The 16,975-nt window shown below is 38.6% G+C and overlaps 1 protein-coding gene and 1 pseudogene across 7 annotated transcripts in view; one reads left to right on the forward strand and one right to left on the reverse strand.

Annotated features, from left to right (window-relative positions):
* DOCK3 (dedicator of cytokinesis 3) overlaps positions 1–16,975 on the reverse strand; it is a 261,860-nt gene that overhangs the window by 189,080 nt on the left and 55,805 nt on the right. The window lies entirely within an intron of this gene.
* On the forward strand, positions 14,563–14,965 carry LOC136382324 (large ribosomal subunit protein eL28 pseudogene; annotated as a pseudogene).

Consider the following 16,975-nt stretch of genomic DNA (forward strand, 5'->3'; position numbering starts at 1 on the left):
TACATCCCCATGACTGTTTTCCAACTGCTAATATGTCCTTCTTGATCCCTTTCACCTTTTTCACCCATCGTCCCAATCTTCCTCCCACCTGACAAGTATCAGTTTGTTCTCTGTAGCTATAAGTTTATTTGTTTTGTTTATTTTGTTTTTAGGATTCCACATATAAGTGAAATGATATGGTCTTTGTCTTTCTCTGTCTGACTTACTTCTCTTAGCATAATATCCTCTAGGTCATGCTGTCACAAATGGTAAGATTTCATTCCTTTTTTACGGCCAAGCACTATTCCATTGTGTATACGTACTACTGATTTTCCAGCCACTCATCTACTTACGGGCACTTGGGTTGCTTCCATGTCTTGACTATTGTATACAATGCTGCAATAAACAAAGGGGTGCATATCTTCTTTCAAATTAGTGTTTTAGGTTTCATTAAAAATTGGGTAATATCTTTTTTTTCAAAGGGGCGGTCAGTTGTGCTTACTTTGTGTTAATTACTTGTTCCACATTTGATCCCCTTCTAAAATCTGCTTGCCTTTAGTCAGCTTTCAGAACTCTCAAAATTTTTTTTGTATTGGTTTCCCACGGGTTGGGGAGTTAGGGACAGGGTAAAAAAGGTGAAGGGATTGAGCAGAACACAACCGTAGTTACAAAATAGTCATGGGGGTGTCAAGTGCAGCACAGGGAATTTAGCCCATAATGTTGTAATAACTATGTAAGGTGCCAGGTGGGCACTGGAAATATCAGGGTGAACAGGTTGTAAAGGATATGACTGTCTAACCGCTATGTTGTACGTCTAAAAACTGATACAAAATAATATTGAATATAAACTATAACTGAAAATTTTTTTAATGAAAAAAGATATTGCCCTAAGGAGGCTGTAGCCTCCATGACTACTAAGAAAAGCCTGTCATCTTTCTGGCTGAAGGAAACAGGAAAAGATCCCGGGCAACCAAGGACTAATGAGGGAAGAGAAAACACCGATAGAGGAGACAGCTAGATAAGTATAATCTTGAATTAGGTATTTAAATGCAGATCAAATCTCTGGCTGACCTGGAACCATACCTGCACAGGTGACACTGAAAGCAGTTTGCACCTGAGGGTCAGAGAACTGAGCCGCCCGCCAGGCATAACAATGCGCAGTTCAGTCTAGGCAAATTCATTGACCGTTAAAACAAAAACATCAAAAAACAAAACAAAACAAACAAACAAAATAAAAAACAAAAACACAAAAACATCAACTCTCTCAGGAACAATACAAGAGAATCTAGATTCTCCACACGTAACATTCCCAATGTCCAGGATACAATACAAAGTTCCTTGATCTGAATCTGCTGAGCCAGGAAAATGTTACCTAGTCTCAAGAGAAAATACAATCAACAGATGCCAAACCTGAGAGTCAAGATGTTGAGATTACCAGGCAAAAGCTATACTCACTGAGGTCAAGGAAAATGTGCTCTTAATAAATGACAAAATAAGCAATCTCAGCAGGAAAATGGATAGTATAAAAAAGATACAGAAAACACAATATTAGGAAATTTTTTAATTCACTGAATGAGCTTAATGAAGAATAAAAATGACAGAGAGAAGACTTAGCTCTTGTAACCTTCACTTCTCACTTTTAATAATTTTTCCAGCGTTTATTTTGGGAGAGTAGCTGGCATCCCAAACTAGTTTATAATCTTGACAAAATTTGGAAATTGCTCGTAAACAAAGCTGATAAAAATAAGTGCTGGCACAGATGCCTCTTTCCTTCGCTCCCCATCCCAAGGTCCTCAGACCGCTTCCTTCCAACGTTGCTTGTCCCTAAGAGTGTAAGGAAGGTACAACAATGGCCAGAGGTGGCCGGAAAAAGTAACACAGACGGGAGTGAGTGATCCATACGGTTTTGTGGCTCTTGTACTCTCCTTCGTAAGGTTCATCCCTTAACACTGACCAGGACAAATGGGCAATGAGTCCTAGATTTCAGCTCTAACTCACACCAAGATATATACTGCTCACAAAAATTAGGGGATATTTTATTGCTTCATATTCATTTTGAAATATCCCCTAATTTTTGTGAGCAGTATATTACCAACAGAGTAGATGATCAAAAAAAAAAAATGGACATAAAGCATAGAACAAAAAAGAAAGGGCAGCCTGACCAGGCAGTGGCGCAGTGGATAGAGCATCAGACTGGGATGCGGAAGGACTCAGGTTTGAGACCCCAAGGTCACCAACTTGAGTGCGGGCTCATCTGGTTTGAGCATAAAGCTCACCAGCTTAGACCCAAGGTCGCTGGCTTGAGCAAGGGGTTACTCAGTCTGCTGAAGGCCCACAGTAAAGGCATATATGAGAAAGCAATCAATGAACAACTAAGGTGTCGCAACAAAAAACTGATGATTGATGCTTCTCATCTCGCTCCATTCCTGTCTGTCTGTCCCTATCTATCCCTCTCTCTGACTCTCTCTCTGTCCCTGTAAAAATAAAAATAATAATAATAATAATAAAAAGAAAGGGAAAATGGTTAATGGCTATCAAATTTAAAAGTATGAAAACTTCAGCCAGCCTTCTAGTGATGACGGAGTAGCTGGTAGCAGTCCAATGTTCCTGTAAGTACAGTTTTAAAAAACAAAAAGGCTTGAAAAAGTACTAAGCATGTATTTCTGAAGCTGAAGAGTTATCAAGACAGGCAGGCCTTAAAAGGCCAAGATCCAGGAAAGAAAGAAAACTCAACGAGGCGAGCCCAGCATTCTGCATGCCGCTTTCGCACTCAGACGCTTAGCTATTCTTGAGTTGGAAAGAAAAGCTAAGAAGCCAGACAGAGGAAAGCAAAGAGGCAGAAAAACCAATAGAGAGCCTCTGCCAGTCACACAGGACTAGAGAGAGAAACACTGGAGTTTGTGCTGCCAAAACTGCCAGAACTTGAGGGACTAAGATTTAAAAGAAGACAGAACTTTACTCAGGCATGTGCTCAATACTCTTGAAGCTACTTTTCTTCTTCATGCATTTGCTGATTCTTAAAATTCTTATTCTTCAGTGTTAAAAAGCCTAACAGAAAGCAAGTAAAAGTAGAGCACACAAATTTTAGCATAGTTTTGGAGACAGAAATTGGATTCAGGACTTGACGAGGAGAAGCCATAGGAAACAGCTTGGTCTCTAGACTGAAATCACTAGAGGGTATATCCTAGGAATGTAGTCTGGGTCGGAGACAGACCACACCCTACCAATACTGCAATGCAGCCTCATTAAATAGTATGTCCCTACGGAAACTATCTGCTAGGAATACGGTAATTCCTCTCTGTGGGAAGGAGATGTTATACAAAGCCTCTGTAATTTTATACACACTATCAGACAGTCAATAAAAAACTTTCAGGCTTAACAAGAAACATGACAAGGAATAAACAATCACTAGAAACAAACCCACAGGAGACATGTCTGATATTGGAATGATCCAACATGACCTTAAATGAACTATAATTAATGCATTCAATAATATAGGTGGGAGAAGATATGGAATTGAACTATTTAGAATCTATAAAAATCAAATAAAAAGTATAAAAATAAAAAATATAATAGGTGAAATTAAGAACTCAATAGCTAGAGCAGAAGAAAACATTAGTTAACTTAGAGAATAAATAGAAAATATCCAAGCTTAGCACAGAGAGAATTTAAAAAGTAAGAGATACTTCAAAGATGCAGTGTCTTCCATACATGTGAAATACATGTTACCACCAGGTTAGTAACATTCATGTAATTATATTACATGTATTTAATGCATATGTAACTGCAGTCCCAAAACAGCAGAAGAGAGAATACAGAAGTAATCTTTGAAAACTTAGAACTGTTCAAAGCCAATGAAAGATATCAAGCCATAGATTACAGTAATGCTCAGAACTCCAAACATGGCTGAAGACATTTAAAGTGGGACACAGAAAAACAGGAAACCAAGGAGATTCTATCATAACTGTATTTTACATATCCACATATATAAAATATTCAACACTTAAATAACTCCTCATATGTTTACACCGCAGTCAGCGACATGCATATGCAGTGAACAAGTAGACAGCATACTGAAGAGTCATAGACAAGGCTGTTACATAACCCAGGTTTCCTACGGGATCCCCAATACAGAATACTCTAGTATTCTGTACTATTTTTGCCACAGAATAACGAAATGCTCATACAATTCCAGTACGCCCTCTCCCAGGCTACCATCTAAGGCAGTGCAAGAATCCTCTGTCAGAACATGGGTCTCTAAGTATGTGGCATCACAGACATTGTTCTTATTTTTTGAAAATACTGAAAGTAAAAAACTGGCCTGTAGGATCAGACTGCAGGTCCCAGACTGGGGTCCACAGAGACAGCAGGTTTGTCTTTTGCATGATGGCAGCGGAAGTGCAAGGGGCCATCTTTTTGAGTGCTCTGGGCCTGTCATCACAGAAGCCTCTCAAAAAGAGCACCCTGCAAGCCCCCTTCCTTGGTAATGACTGCAGGACAGCTCTGCACCATCTGTTAGACTCAGTTTACTCTGAGATTACTTCCTGGGTGCTCATTCTTTAGCAAGCATTGACAAGAAAGTTAAGACCCAGTCTACTATTGATCAGTCAGAAGCACCTCTGAGATTTAGTTAGCAACAGTGTTTCTAGACAATGGCAGCTGGAAAAGTACAATGTATCTATTAAAATTTCAATAGCTTGCGGAAGAGATGGGAAAATTTTTTAATAGAGAAGGGCATAAATTATAGAAGAATCCTATTAATAGATACCTTAAAAACCCCAAAATCATACTGATAGGCAAGAGTGCATCTACATAAATCAGCATGCAATCCTTTTATTGATAATAAATTATATAAATTTTCTTATAAAAACTTACTTAGTAATATTGCATGTGGATAACCAAGTTATCAGCTATTTGTGAGATTGAATATTAAATTGACATTTTATAGGTCCAAAATGAAATCAAATAGCCGCAATTTTATATAACTTAACAGATTCAAAATGGATACATCTGCCAGAACTGCTGACAACGAAGACAATCATTAATTCATTTTTACTGAGGACCTACAATAGGCCATGCACCATTTTAGAAACTGGGGTTATAGCAATGCACAAAACACAATTTTCTAAAATCCCTTCTCTCATTAAGTTTACATCATAGTAGAGAGAAAAAATAATAAAACTAAGTAGAATGCAGTATATATGCTACAGAGGAAAAAGCAGGATTGGGAAATAAGGAGTGTGAAAAGCAACACAATTTATACATGCTAGCCAGGAGACTGTGGCTGAGACTGTAACAGCAAAGAGAGAGACAAAAGATGGGACAGGGTGACTTATGAAGGAAGTCATTACTCTCTTTTCTCTTTCTTTTCTTTTTTTTTAAATCTCATCACTCTTAAATGAGGAAATGAGAGACTTAAAGTAAGAGTAACACCATCTCTACAAGGCACCGTTCTCAAATGAACTATGAAACATTAAGAATGGATAGGCTTGGCATGACCAGGAGTTGGCGCAATTGATAGAGCATCAGCCTGGGATGCTGAGGATCCAGGTTCGAAATCCCAAGGTCACCGGCTTGAGTGCAGGCTTATTCGGCTCAAGCGCAGACTCACCAGCTTGAGCACAGGGTTGCCAGCTTGAGTGTGGGATCAAAGACATGACCCCATGGTTGCTGGCTTAAGCCCCAAAGGTCATTGGCTTGAGTCCAAGATTGCTGGCTTGAGCAAGGGGTCACTGGCTCAGCTGGAGCTGGAGACCCAGGTCAAGGCACATATGAGAAAGCAACAACTAAAGTGCCACAACTATGAGTTGATGCTTCTCATTCCTCCCCCTTCCTGTCTGTCCCTCCATCTCTCTCTCTCTCTCTCTCTCTCTCTCTCCAAAAAGAGAATGCATAGTCCTGAATGACCAATATATCTTTTTTCTGAATGACCAATATATATATATTTTAATGACCAATATATCTTAAAAATAAAAATACTGTGGAAAGTCTAGTCCACTTAAGTCAGCTACATCGTCATAGTAAGGTCACTGTGAACACCATTATTCTATATTTCCATAGAATATGTAAATTCTGGCTTTGGTGTGTGACTCAGTGGATTGAGCATCGGCCTGGTATATGGATGTCCCAGGTTCAATTCCCAGTCAGGGCACACAGGAGAAATGACCATCTGCTTCTCTTCCCCTCCCTTTCCTTCTTTTCTCCCTCTTCCCTTCCTCTTCCCTTCCCACAGCCAGTGGCTCAATTGGTTCCAGAGTGGCCCTGGGCACTGAGGATAGCTCAGTTGGTCTGAGTACACCAACTTCAGGTGCTAAACATAGCTCAGTACTTGAACATAGCCCCAGATGGGGTTGCTGAGTGGATCCTGGTCAGGGCACACACAGGAGTCTGCCTCACTATCTCCCTTCCTCTCACATAATAATAATAATAATAGAATATGAAAATTCTGATCACTTATTGAGAGATGATGCAGGAGGGGTATGCCTCCACTGCAGTGCCTTTGTGACTTGGTGTGACTTAATGTTCAATACGCATCACTGGTGTAATCCAGAAAACCTCAACTTTAGTTTTGTTGAAAGTAGTTTGAGACTAGCACCTTTAGATGTAGCAGAAAGGCTCTTTTATCCTAGGCCTCAAAGTATCTCCACAAATGAAATTTCAAACAATGAGCAATATAGCCATAGATCCAAACATCTGAGGTCCACCAGGGCAGAACCGGTAGTAGAACATCACACATCAGAAAGTGCAAAGACTTCAGTTATTGGAATTATCAGACAGATTATAAAACACCTACTCTTAGAGTTGTTTGACTGATCTAAAATTCTCTGTCTCTAATCTCTTCCTACTAATCTCTTCCTCCTCCATAACCACTGACGATCACTGATTTCTTTACTGTTTCTACAGTTCTGCCTCTTCCAGATTGTCATATAGTTGAAATCACTCAGATAAGTTTTTTCAGATTTTTTTTTTTTTAGCAATATGCACTTAAGGTTCCTTCATGTCTTTTCATGGCTCAATAGCCCATTTCTTCTTAGCACTTAGCACCTATGTCAATCATATTTTGAGGTAGCAAGTAGGCAGCTGGATATATGGGTTTGAATGTCAGAATACAAGTCAATGCCAGAGATACAGATTTAGTAGACACTGGTATACAGATAGTGAAGCTGAGGGTGTGACTGAGAAAGAGAATGAGAAGAAGAAAGGGGGATACAGAATTGAACCTTGAGGAATTCCAACACATAAAGCCACTGAACTTCCTAGAACTACTTTGGATCCAAAGCCAACCCTAAACTCCCAATCTTTTTGAGAAGTGAGCATTTTAGATTTCACTGGGTTCCTGGGTTCCTGTATAATAACTTTCCATTACTTAAAATAATTAACTATAATTATTTAAAATAATTACTAAAACTAAATAAAATAATGTATTTCACAAGACTTTGCAAATCAGTACTCTTTAAACTGTGGACTGCCCTCCATTAGTAAATCATATAAAATCTATTTAGAAGTTGTAACCAGCCACTAGTTTAAAATATACCAGAATAGACATAATAAAGGAAATTGTATGGAACGTTATTTTATCAAACAATACCTATTTCAGTATATCTACAGGTGAGTTTGCATATACACATACATATATACACATACATGTACATATGTGTGTGTATGTTGGAATGCAATGTAAAATGTATTTATTATTGCAAATTGCATACAAAAATATTTTAAGTTACTGTTGTAATCCATAAAGTATTAGTAATCAAAAGTGAACCGGAATTGATTAGCTAAGCTTTCTGTGCCTCAGTATCTTCCTTTATAAAAGAGAGTAATAATTGTACCTCCCCATAGACTTTTGTAATGATTGAATTAGGTTAGGTAAATATTCAACACATGGTAATTTTAAAATATAACTACCTACTTCCTTTATTAAAACACTAAGGTAAACTAAATTTTAAAAGGCCACGGATGATAAATTTCTAGAATATATTATTATCTTTATGAACAGAATTTCTAAATATTAATCATTGTATAAACACCTATTAAAATTCAATCTATCAATCCCACCAATGTATATTCAACAGTATAAAATCAGTATTGTGATAGAGTGTAAAGAAACAAAAGTAATTAACAACACAAACATCTTATGTGGTCCTTACAAAAGGTCATCACAAATATAAGAAGCAATCTTTGCTAAAACATTAAAATTTCTATGGCTGGAAAAGATGAAAAACCAAGGCACACAGAATGGACTGGAGATTGGAAAACGTTGCATGGAGAACAGAATTAGTATGTGGTTGCTAAGCAATGAGTTCCCAGGCTCCAGCAACTTATGATAGCAGCAGTGTGCTGCTCCTATAAATGATACTTTCCCCACCATGCAAAGCACTATGCTTGAACAACTTTAGAATCCTTTCATAACACCCTCTTCATACACCTGAGCTTAGATTGACAACGTACAGAGTTCTATGTAAATGTATACACTTTTTAGGCTATGTAATTTAATCTGCCTCTCCAATATTTTAATGTCACTCTTTCAAAATATAAAACATGCCAGATGTAAGACAAAAAGAATAGATCTATAATATGTCAAGAGAGAAAATCCAAAAGAATATGATTATTCAAAATATCCAAAAAGGCAAAGTAAATCATAATAGATTAATTTGAAATCTCAAAAGATATTCTAGTAAGAATGGGAAAGACTACACTAAAACCATGTGATTGTGTAAGTGGGTGGAGAGAGAGTGTGTGGGAGAGGTGTGAATTTGTCACATCTGCATATTAGACATGGCATTTATAGTAGCCAAACTCACCTTCACAATTGAATATGGAATTTGTCATTCTTGGAGACATATGTCACAAACTCAGACAAACACGATTAAAAGGGCTTATTATAAAGAGGAATAATTTGGACATCATCTGTTTGGGGTTTATTTTAGATTGTAGTTCTATACTTGCATAATTTTTAATAAAGATTTTTAAAATAACAGTTTTAGATTCACAGCAAAATTAAGAGGAATGTAAAGAAATTTTTCATATACTCCCTACCCCCACAGATACTTAGCATCCCCCCATTATCAAATCCCCAGAGTGGTACATTTGTTGCGATTGATGAATCTATAATTATGCATCATCATTCAAAGTCCATAGTTTACATCAGGGCTCACTTTTGGTGTATATTCTACAGGTCTGAACAAATGTATAACACGTATCCATTATTACAGTGTTACACCGAGTTGTTTCACCACTATAAAACCCTCTGTGCTCTATTAATCTCTCCCCCCATAACCACTGATCCCTGTACTGTCTCTGTAGTTATGTCTTTTCCAGGTCGTCACACAGTTGAAATCACTCAGTATATGGCCTTTTGGGGTTGGTTCTTTCATTTAGTAATGTGCTCATAAGGTTCTTCCACATCTTTTCATGGCTCAACAGCACGTTTCCTTTTAGTGCTGACTTATATTACATTGTCTGGAGGCACCACAGTTTATTAATCCTTCCCTTACTGAAGGATAACTTAGTTGCTTTCAAGTTATGAAAATTATGAATAAAGTTGTAAGCATACCTGTGCAGGACTTTTTATAGACATAGTTTTCAACTTGCCTAGTTTTTTTATATTTCAGTTTATTCATCTATCTCTTTCATCACTCTTTAAACTCTCTAGAGCAATGGTTTTCAACCTTTTTACACTTAAGGTCCAGTTAAAATAAGAGAATTTTTTCAGGGACTGCAGAAATCACCTTGAGCATAAGTGAATTCGACTACAATCACTCAGTCTATAATCTTCATACAGTATCAAGGTTAACTCTTTTGTGGACTGGCATAAAATTTCTGGTAGACCGGTCCATGATCCAGTGGTTGAAAAACACTGCTCAAGAGTAAAGGTCATAGGCCATTTATCTTTCTATTCTCAGGTCCTAAAAGGGAGGGTATGGATATATAATAGCTTCTCAATAAATGTTGGTTGAACATGACAGACTGAATCAGACCAATGCTTTTTAAGTAAGTATGCTATTGGAAAGCAGTGAATCAGGGTTCAGATTCCAAATTATTTGGGGATGGAGGCGTGACAACATATAGAGTAGATATTTAATAAAGGTAAGCACAGGACAGACTGCATAGGAAATAAAAATATGCTAGACTGGCATAGGATTTTTAAAAAAGGTTAATTAAAAATATTAGCAAAAAAATTTGGAGGGGTCATATTTTCTCTAATGACATCTCTTTCTTTAGTCAAAATTTTGGTAATTATAGAAGGTCATTCAATAACATTATTTTGTTCAACATCATTTCATTATACCACTGATGAACTGCCATAGGAATTTACCTCTCTTCTTTATATCAATTAGCCTACGGTAAAATTGGTTCTGTAATGCATAGGTTGTTTTGCTTAAAGTTTCAGAACCTTTGAAAATATCAATTTTATTGATATTTTCTGGCTTTGGGGGCAATTAATTTTTCTCTATTATTTACTATTTTAATTAAATTAGTTTCTGATCTTTATTTTTTCCTTCATTATGCTAGCTTGGATTTATCTTTTGCTGTTAGGTTCTTGAAGCTTAAAGGCTAAAATTTTTTGACATCCTATTTTTTTCTACTAATGCACACTTAATGAGAGGGACAATGAGAGAGTATTTTTCTACTAATACACACTTAATGAGAGGGACAATAAATGTCCCTCCCAACATTGCTTTATCTGCATCCCACAAATTTTAATGTTATGTTTTCATTTACATTTATTTAATAGTTTATTTTTCTTGACACTTATTCTTTGATTTATGAATCAGTGTGTTGCTTCATTTCTAATTGTTTCAATATTTTATCTTTTTGTTATTGATATCTAGTTTGTTTCCATTATGATCAAAATGTCCTTTGTATGACATAAATTCTTACAAATTTGTTAAAAGTTGTTCTATGACCTAAGCTATCGTCATCCTTGGTGAATGTTCCATGTTTGCTTGAAAAAGATCTGTATTCTAAAATTATAGAGTGGAATGTTTTAAGTATTTTGATTAGATCCAGATAGTTGATGTCATGTTCAGTTTTTCCCTAATTTTTAATTCAGTCCTTTCAGGTTTTACTTCATTATTTTGCAGCCCTGTTTTTGGTGCATTGTTATTTAATATTGCTGTCTTTCTTAAATGTAAGGTCCAAAACCATATAACTATCTAGAAGAAAAAATAGGCAGTAAAATATCAAACATTTCTCTTAGTGATATTTTTCTGATATATCTCCTCAGGCAAGGGAAACAAAAAAAAAATAGCAAATGGGACTACACCAAACTAAAAAGTTTTTCACAGCAAAAGACACAAAAACAAAAAGACAACCTACTGAATGGCAGAACATATTCATCAATAATACATCGATAAGGGATTAATATCTAAATTTATAAAGAACTCATACAACTCAATACCAAAAATACAAACAATCCAATTAAGAAATAGGCAGAGGACCTGAATAGACAATTCTCCAGAGAGGATATACAGATGGCCAGTAGACATATAAAGGATGCTCAATGTCACTAATCATCACAGAAATACAATTGAAAATCACAAGGTATCACCTCACACCTGTCAAAATGTCTATCAACAATAAATCAACAAACAAGAGTTGGCAAGGATGTGGAGAAAAGGGAACCCTTGTGCACTTCTGGTGGGAATGCAGACTGGTGCAGCCACTGTGGAAAACAATATAAAGTTTTCTCAAAAAATTAAAAATGGAACTGCCTTATAATTCAACAATTCCACTTATGGAAATTTATCCAAAGAAAACCAAAACACTAATTCAAAGAATATATGCACCTCTATGTTCACTGCAGTGTTATTTACAATAGCTAAGATATGGAGGCAACCTAAGTGGCCTTTAATAGACAAGTGGATAAAAAAAAGGAGCGGTCCATATATACAATGGAATAGTACTTGTGTTACGTGGCCATAAAAAAATAATGAAATTTTACCATTTGCAACAGTATGGATCAACCTAGAGGGTATTATGCTAAGTGAAATAAGTCAAACAGAGAAAGATAAATACCATATGATTTCACTTGTATGTGGAATCTAGAGAACAAAATAAACAAAATTGAAACAAGACTCATAGATACAGAGAACTGACTGATGGCTGCCAGAGGGGAGGGGTTGAGGGACTGTTCGAAAAAGGTGGAGAAATTAAATTGGCAGTTACAACATAGTCCTGGGGATGTAATGTACAGTATATAGGAAATATAGTCAATAATACTGTAATAACTATGTATGATGCCAGGTAGGTACTGGAAATATCAGGGGGAACATTTTGCAAAGTTTATGTCTGCCTAAACATTATGCTATACACCTGAAATTAACACAAAAGATTTAAATTTAAAAATAAAAATAAAAAGATAAATAAAAACTAAGAAAACAGATTGCTATGTCTTTTTGGTGAATTGACCTTTCTATCATAATTCTGTAACGTCTCTTTGTCCCTGGTAGTTTTCTTTACTCTGACATGATAATAGTATAGTTATAGTAGTGTAATATAATTAATTTACTTATTTTTATTTATATTTAAGAAGAAGTAGTTCATAATTAATATCTATTTTGTAATATAGCCATTCCAGCTTGCTTTTGATCAGTGTTTTCATGGCATGCATTTTTCTATCCTGTAATTTCCCTGTGTCATTATACAGATATGAAGTGAATTTACTATAGACAGCACATAGTTAAGTCTTATTTTGTCAATTCTGTCAATTCTTTTTTTTTTACAGAGACAGAGAGAGTCAGAGAGAGGGATACATAGGGACAGACAGGAACAGAGAGATGAGAAGCATCAATCGTTAGTTTTTCGTTGCGCATTGCAACACCTTAGTTTAGTTCATTGATTGCTTTCTCATATGTGCCTTGACCGCAGGCCTTCAGCAGACCGAGTAACCCCTTGCTGGAGCCTGCGACCTTGGCTCTGAGCTGGTGAGCTTTGCTCAAACCAGATGAGCCTGCGCTCAAGTTGGCGACCTCGGGGTCTTGAACCTGGGTCTTCCACATCCCAGTTCGATGCTCTATCCACTGCGCCACCACCTGGTCAGGCAATTCTGTCAATTCTTATCTTTTAATTATTTGTATGTTAGGATTTAAGACTGCTATTTTAGTATTTGTTTTGTTTCTTCCCTCTGTTTTACCTTCCTGTTTCCCATTTCTTATTTCCTTGTAAGTTATTTGCATTTTTAGTATTCCATTTTGATTTAGTTTTTATTACACCACTTTGTGTAATAATTGCTCCAGAGAGATTACTATACACACACACACACACACACACACACACACACACACATACTTATTACTGTCTACTAGTATAAACATTTTACTACTTAAGTGGAGTGCAGCTACTTAACATAATCTATGGTCCCTTTCTCTCCATATTTCCATTTTCTAAAGTATAATCTATACACTGAGAACCAGGTCAATGTTATAATATTTTATTTGTATCATCCAACATACTTTAAGAATTGAAGAGAATTTATTCACCCCTTCCACTGCTTTCTTCATTCCCAATAATCCAAGTGTCCCATAAAGTTGTGTCTGATGAACTTCCTTTATAGTCATTATTTTAGAACCAACCTATTGGCAATAAATTTTCTTAGCTTTCTTTCATCCAAAATGTTTTTGGTTTTTGTTTTTTGTGTGACAGAGACAGAGTGAGGGACAGCTAGGAAGGGAGAAAGATGAGAAGCATCAATTCTTTGTTGTGGCACCTTAGTTGTTCATTGATTGCTTTCTCATATGTGCCTTGACCGGGGGGCTACAGCAGACTGAGTGACCCCTTGCTCAAACCAGCAACCTTGGGCTCAAGCTGGTGAGCCTTGCTCAAACCAGATGAGCCCACGCTCAAGCCGGCAACATCAGGGTTTCAAATCTGGGTTCTCCGCGTCCCAGTCCAACACTCTACCCACTGTGCCACTACCTGGTCAGGCTGAAATGTTTATTTTTCCTTTATTCCTGAAGTACTATTTTCCTGACACACAGTTCTGAAGTAACATCAATCATTTTTCTTTCAGCCCCTGAAATATGTTGGGCCACTTCCTCCTGTCTTTCATAGTTTCTGATGAGAACGCTGCTGTCATTCAAATTGGCATTTCCCTAATGGTACTGTGCCGTTTACTTTTGAAGATATCTTTCCTTTGGCCTTAATCCTCAGTTTAACTCCAGTGTTTCTGAGTACAGATTTCTTTAGGTTTATCCTGTTCAGCATTCACTAAGCTCCGCAGGGTTATGTCTTTTGCCAAATTTGTGAAGATTTAAGCTATTATTTCTTCAAATTGTTTTTATATCCACAGTCTGTCCTTTCTATCTAGTGCTCTGATGCCTCCATATTAGATCTTTTGTTATTGTCCCACAGGTCTCTGAGACTAAGTTCACTTTTTCAATTTATTTTCTCTCCATTGTTCCGACTGAATAACTTCTATTGATCCTTCTTTAAGTTCATTAATTCCTTCCTCTGTCCTTTCCATTCTATGATTGAGCCTAGCCAGTAAATTTTAAATTTTGTTTACTGTATTTTTCAGTTCTGAAATTTTCACTGGAGCGCTTTCCACCTCTGGCTGCCACAGCAAGAGGAGCTGCCGCCATGTCTGCCCACCTGCAATGGACGGTTGCATTCCGCTGCTCCAGCTTCCCCATCAAGAGGAACAAGCAGACGTACAGCACTGAGCCCAATAATCTGAAGGCCTATGACTCCTTTTGCTATGACAAGCTGCTTTACCACAGGACGCTGGGCAGGGAGCCAGTGGCTGACAACAAAGGTGTGGTGGTCATCACGAAGTGGAGAGCCAGCTGGCCACTTCCTATGTGTAGCCCACGATCAACGAGAACACCCAGGCCACCCTGAGCAGCATCTGGCATCTGATCCACAAGAACAAGTACTGCCCGGATCTCCACACGGCCACCATCTGCAGGCCAGCGCCATCCTGAGCAGCCAGAAGCCCATGATGGTGCAGAGGAAGTGGATCTGCCCCACCAAGAGCTCCTGAGTATCCCCTCCCCACAAAGAAATAAAGGTTTCAGCCAACTTGCCTCAAAAAAAAAAAAAAAGAATTTCATCTGATTCCTTATATTTTCTATTTCTTTGCCGCAGTTTTATGTTTCTATTTGTTTCAAGAGTGTAATTTTTCATTGCAGCAATTAAACAAAAGCTTCTTTAAAATCCTCGATGATGCCTGATCTGTGGTGGCGCAGTGGATAAAGCGTCCACCTGGAATGCTGAGATCACCGGTTTGGAGCCCCGGACTTGCCTGGTCAGGGCACATGTGGAAGTTGATGCTGCCTGCTCCTCCCCCACCTTCTCCCTTGCTCTTTCTCTCTCTCTCCTCTCTAAAATGAGTAAATAAAAATATTTTTAAAAAAAATCCTTGCTGATGGCCCTGGCCGGTTGGCTCAGTGGTAGAGCATTGGCCTGGCATGCAGAAGTCCCGGGTTCGATTCCCGGCCAGGGCACACAGGAGAAGCGCCCATCTGCCTCTCCACCCCTCCCCCTCTCCTTCCTCTCTGTCTCTCTCTTCCCCTCCCGCAGCCAAGGCTCCACTGGAGCAAAGATGGCCCGGGCGCTGGGGGTGGCTCCTCGGCCTCTGCCCCAGGCGCTAGAGTGGCACTGGTCGCAACAGAGCGACGCCCCGGAGGGGCAGAGCATCACCCCCTGGTGGGCAGAGCCCGGTGGATCCCGGTCGGGCGCATGCGGGAGTCTGTCTGACTGTCTCTCCCCGTTTCCGGCTTCAGAAAAATACAGAAAAAAAATAAATAATAATAATAAAAATCTTTGCTGATGATTTTAACATCTATGTCATTTTGGCATCTTTGATTATCTTTCCTCATTAGAGTTAAGATTTTTCTTATTTTTCATATGACAAGGAATTTGGGGCTGTATGCTAGACATTTCAAGTATTATACTGTGACACTCTGATTCCTATTTCAATCTTCTAATTAGCAGGCAGTCAGCCTGCCTCATTTCAGCAGGGCAAGGAAGGGAACTGAGTACTGTCGATAGGAAGAGAGGGAGGCTGCCTCATCAATGGGGGAGGGGAGGTGGAAGTCAGAGTTCTGCCCACAGGCTCAGCGAGGAGGGCACCACCAGCTTTGACTAGAGGGGGACTGAGAATATAGAGAGGCAACCACAGGCTCCGAGGGATGCTTCCTCCTTGCTTCAGAGCCGAGGAGAAAGTCAGGGTTCTGCTCACAGCACTCTGTAAGGTAAGGGCACCACCTTGTTAATTCTGAACAGTTGTGAAAGCCAGCATCCTACCACAGGCTCGGCTGCGGAGAGGTGCCACCTTGTACGTGCTGGTGAAGTGAAGATCAGAGTCCTCCCTACAGGTCCCACTGAGGAGGAGCACTGCCTCATTATTGCAGCGGGACGGATACAAGTGAAGAGTCCAGCCCAGAGGCTCCACGGGAGGGGCACATCTCGTTAAGGCAGCTTGGGGAAAGGGTGTGTGTGAGATGGAGCTCTGGCCACAGACCTGCTCCTGCAACGCCTGTCAGAGTAGAAGTGGGGCATGCAGCTGTTATTGTGAGGTTCTCCTAGGCAGCAGGCAGGGGAGGTTAAAAGGTTTCTGTCTTACTGGGCTATCTCCTGGCTAGAGAGAACGGGTTTTCCTTGGTGCTGTTTTTAGTCTGCACCCATTAGCATTTCCAGGTTTTTTTGTAACTCAAATTTTAAATTCATGCAAACATAAAAAGAGGTACACCTAATTGACTGAAGATCCTTTCCAGTAATATGCTGCGATAAATAGTGTAACTACTGCAAAAACACTTGGGTTTTGCTATATAAATGGCTAGAGAGAACAGGTTTTCCTTGGTGCTGTTTTTAGTCTGCATCCATTAGCATTTCTAGGCTGCCCGCCTCTCTACAGCCCAGGGCAAAACATAAGAAAGGGGAAAAAAAATCAGGGAACTCAATCCTTGACTCCCAAGGTCCCTAGCCAGTCCACCTTACTTTCCCTAACTTTCAGAGTTTTCTGGTAGATGATTTATAGGTTTTATCCAGG

This window comes from Saccopteryx leptura, chromosome 10, assembly GCF_036850995.1.
Source record: "Saccopteryx leptura isolate mSacLep1 chromosome 10, mSacLep1_pri_phased_curated, whole genome shotgun sequence".
NCBI lineage: Eukaryota > Metazoa > Chordata > Mammalia > Chiroptera > Emballonuridae > Saccopteryx > Saccopteryx leptura.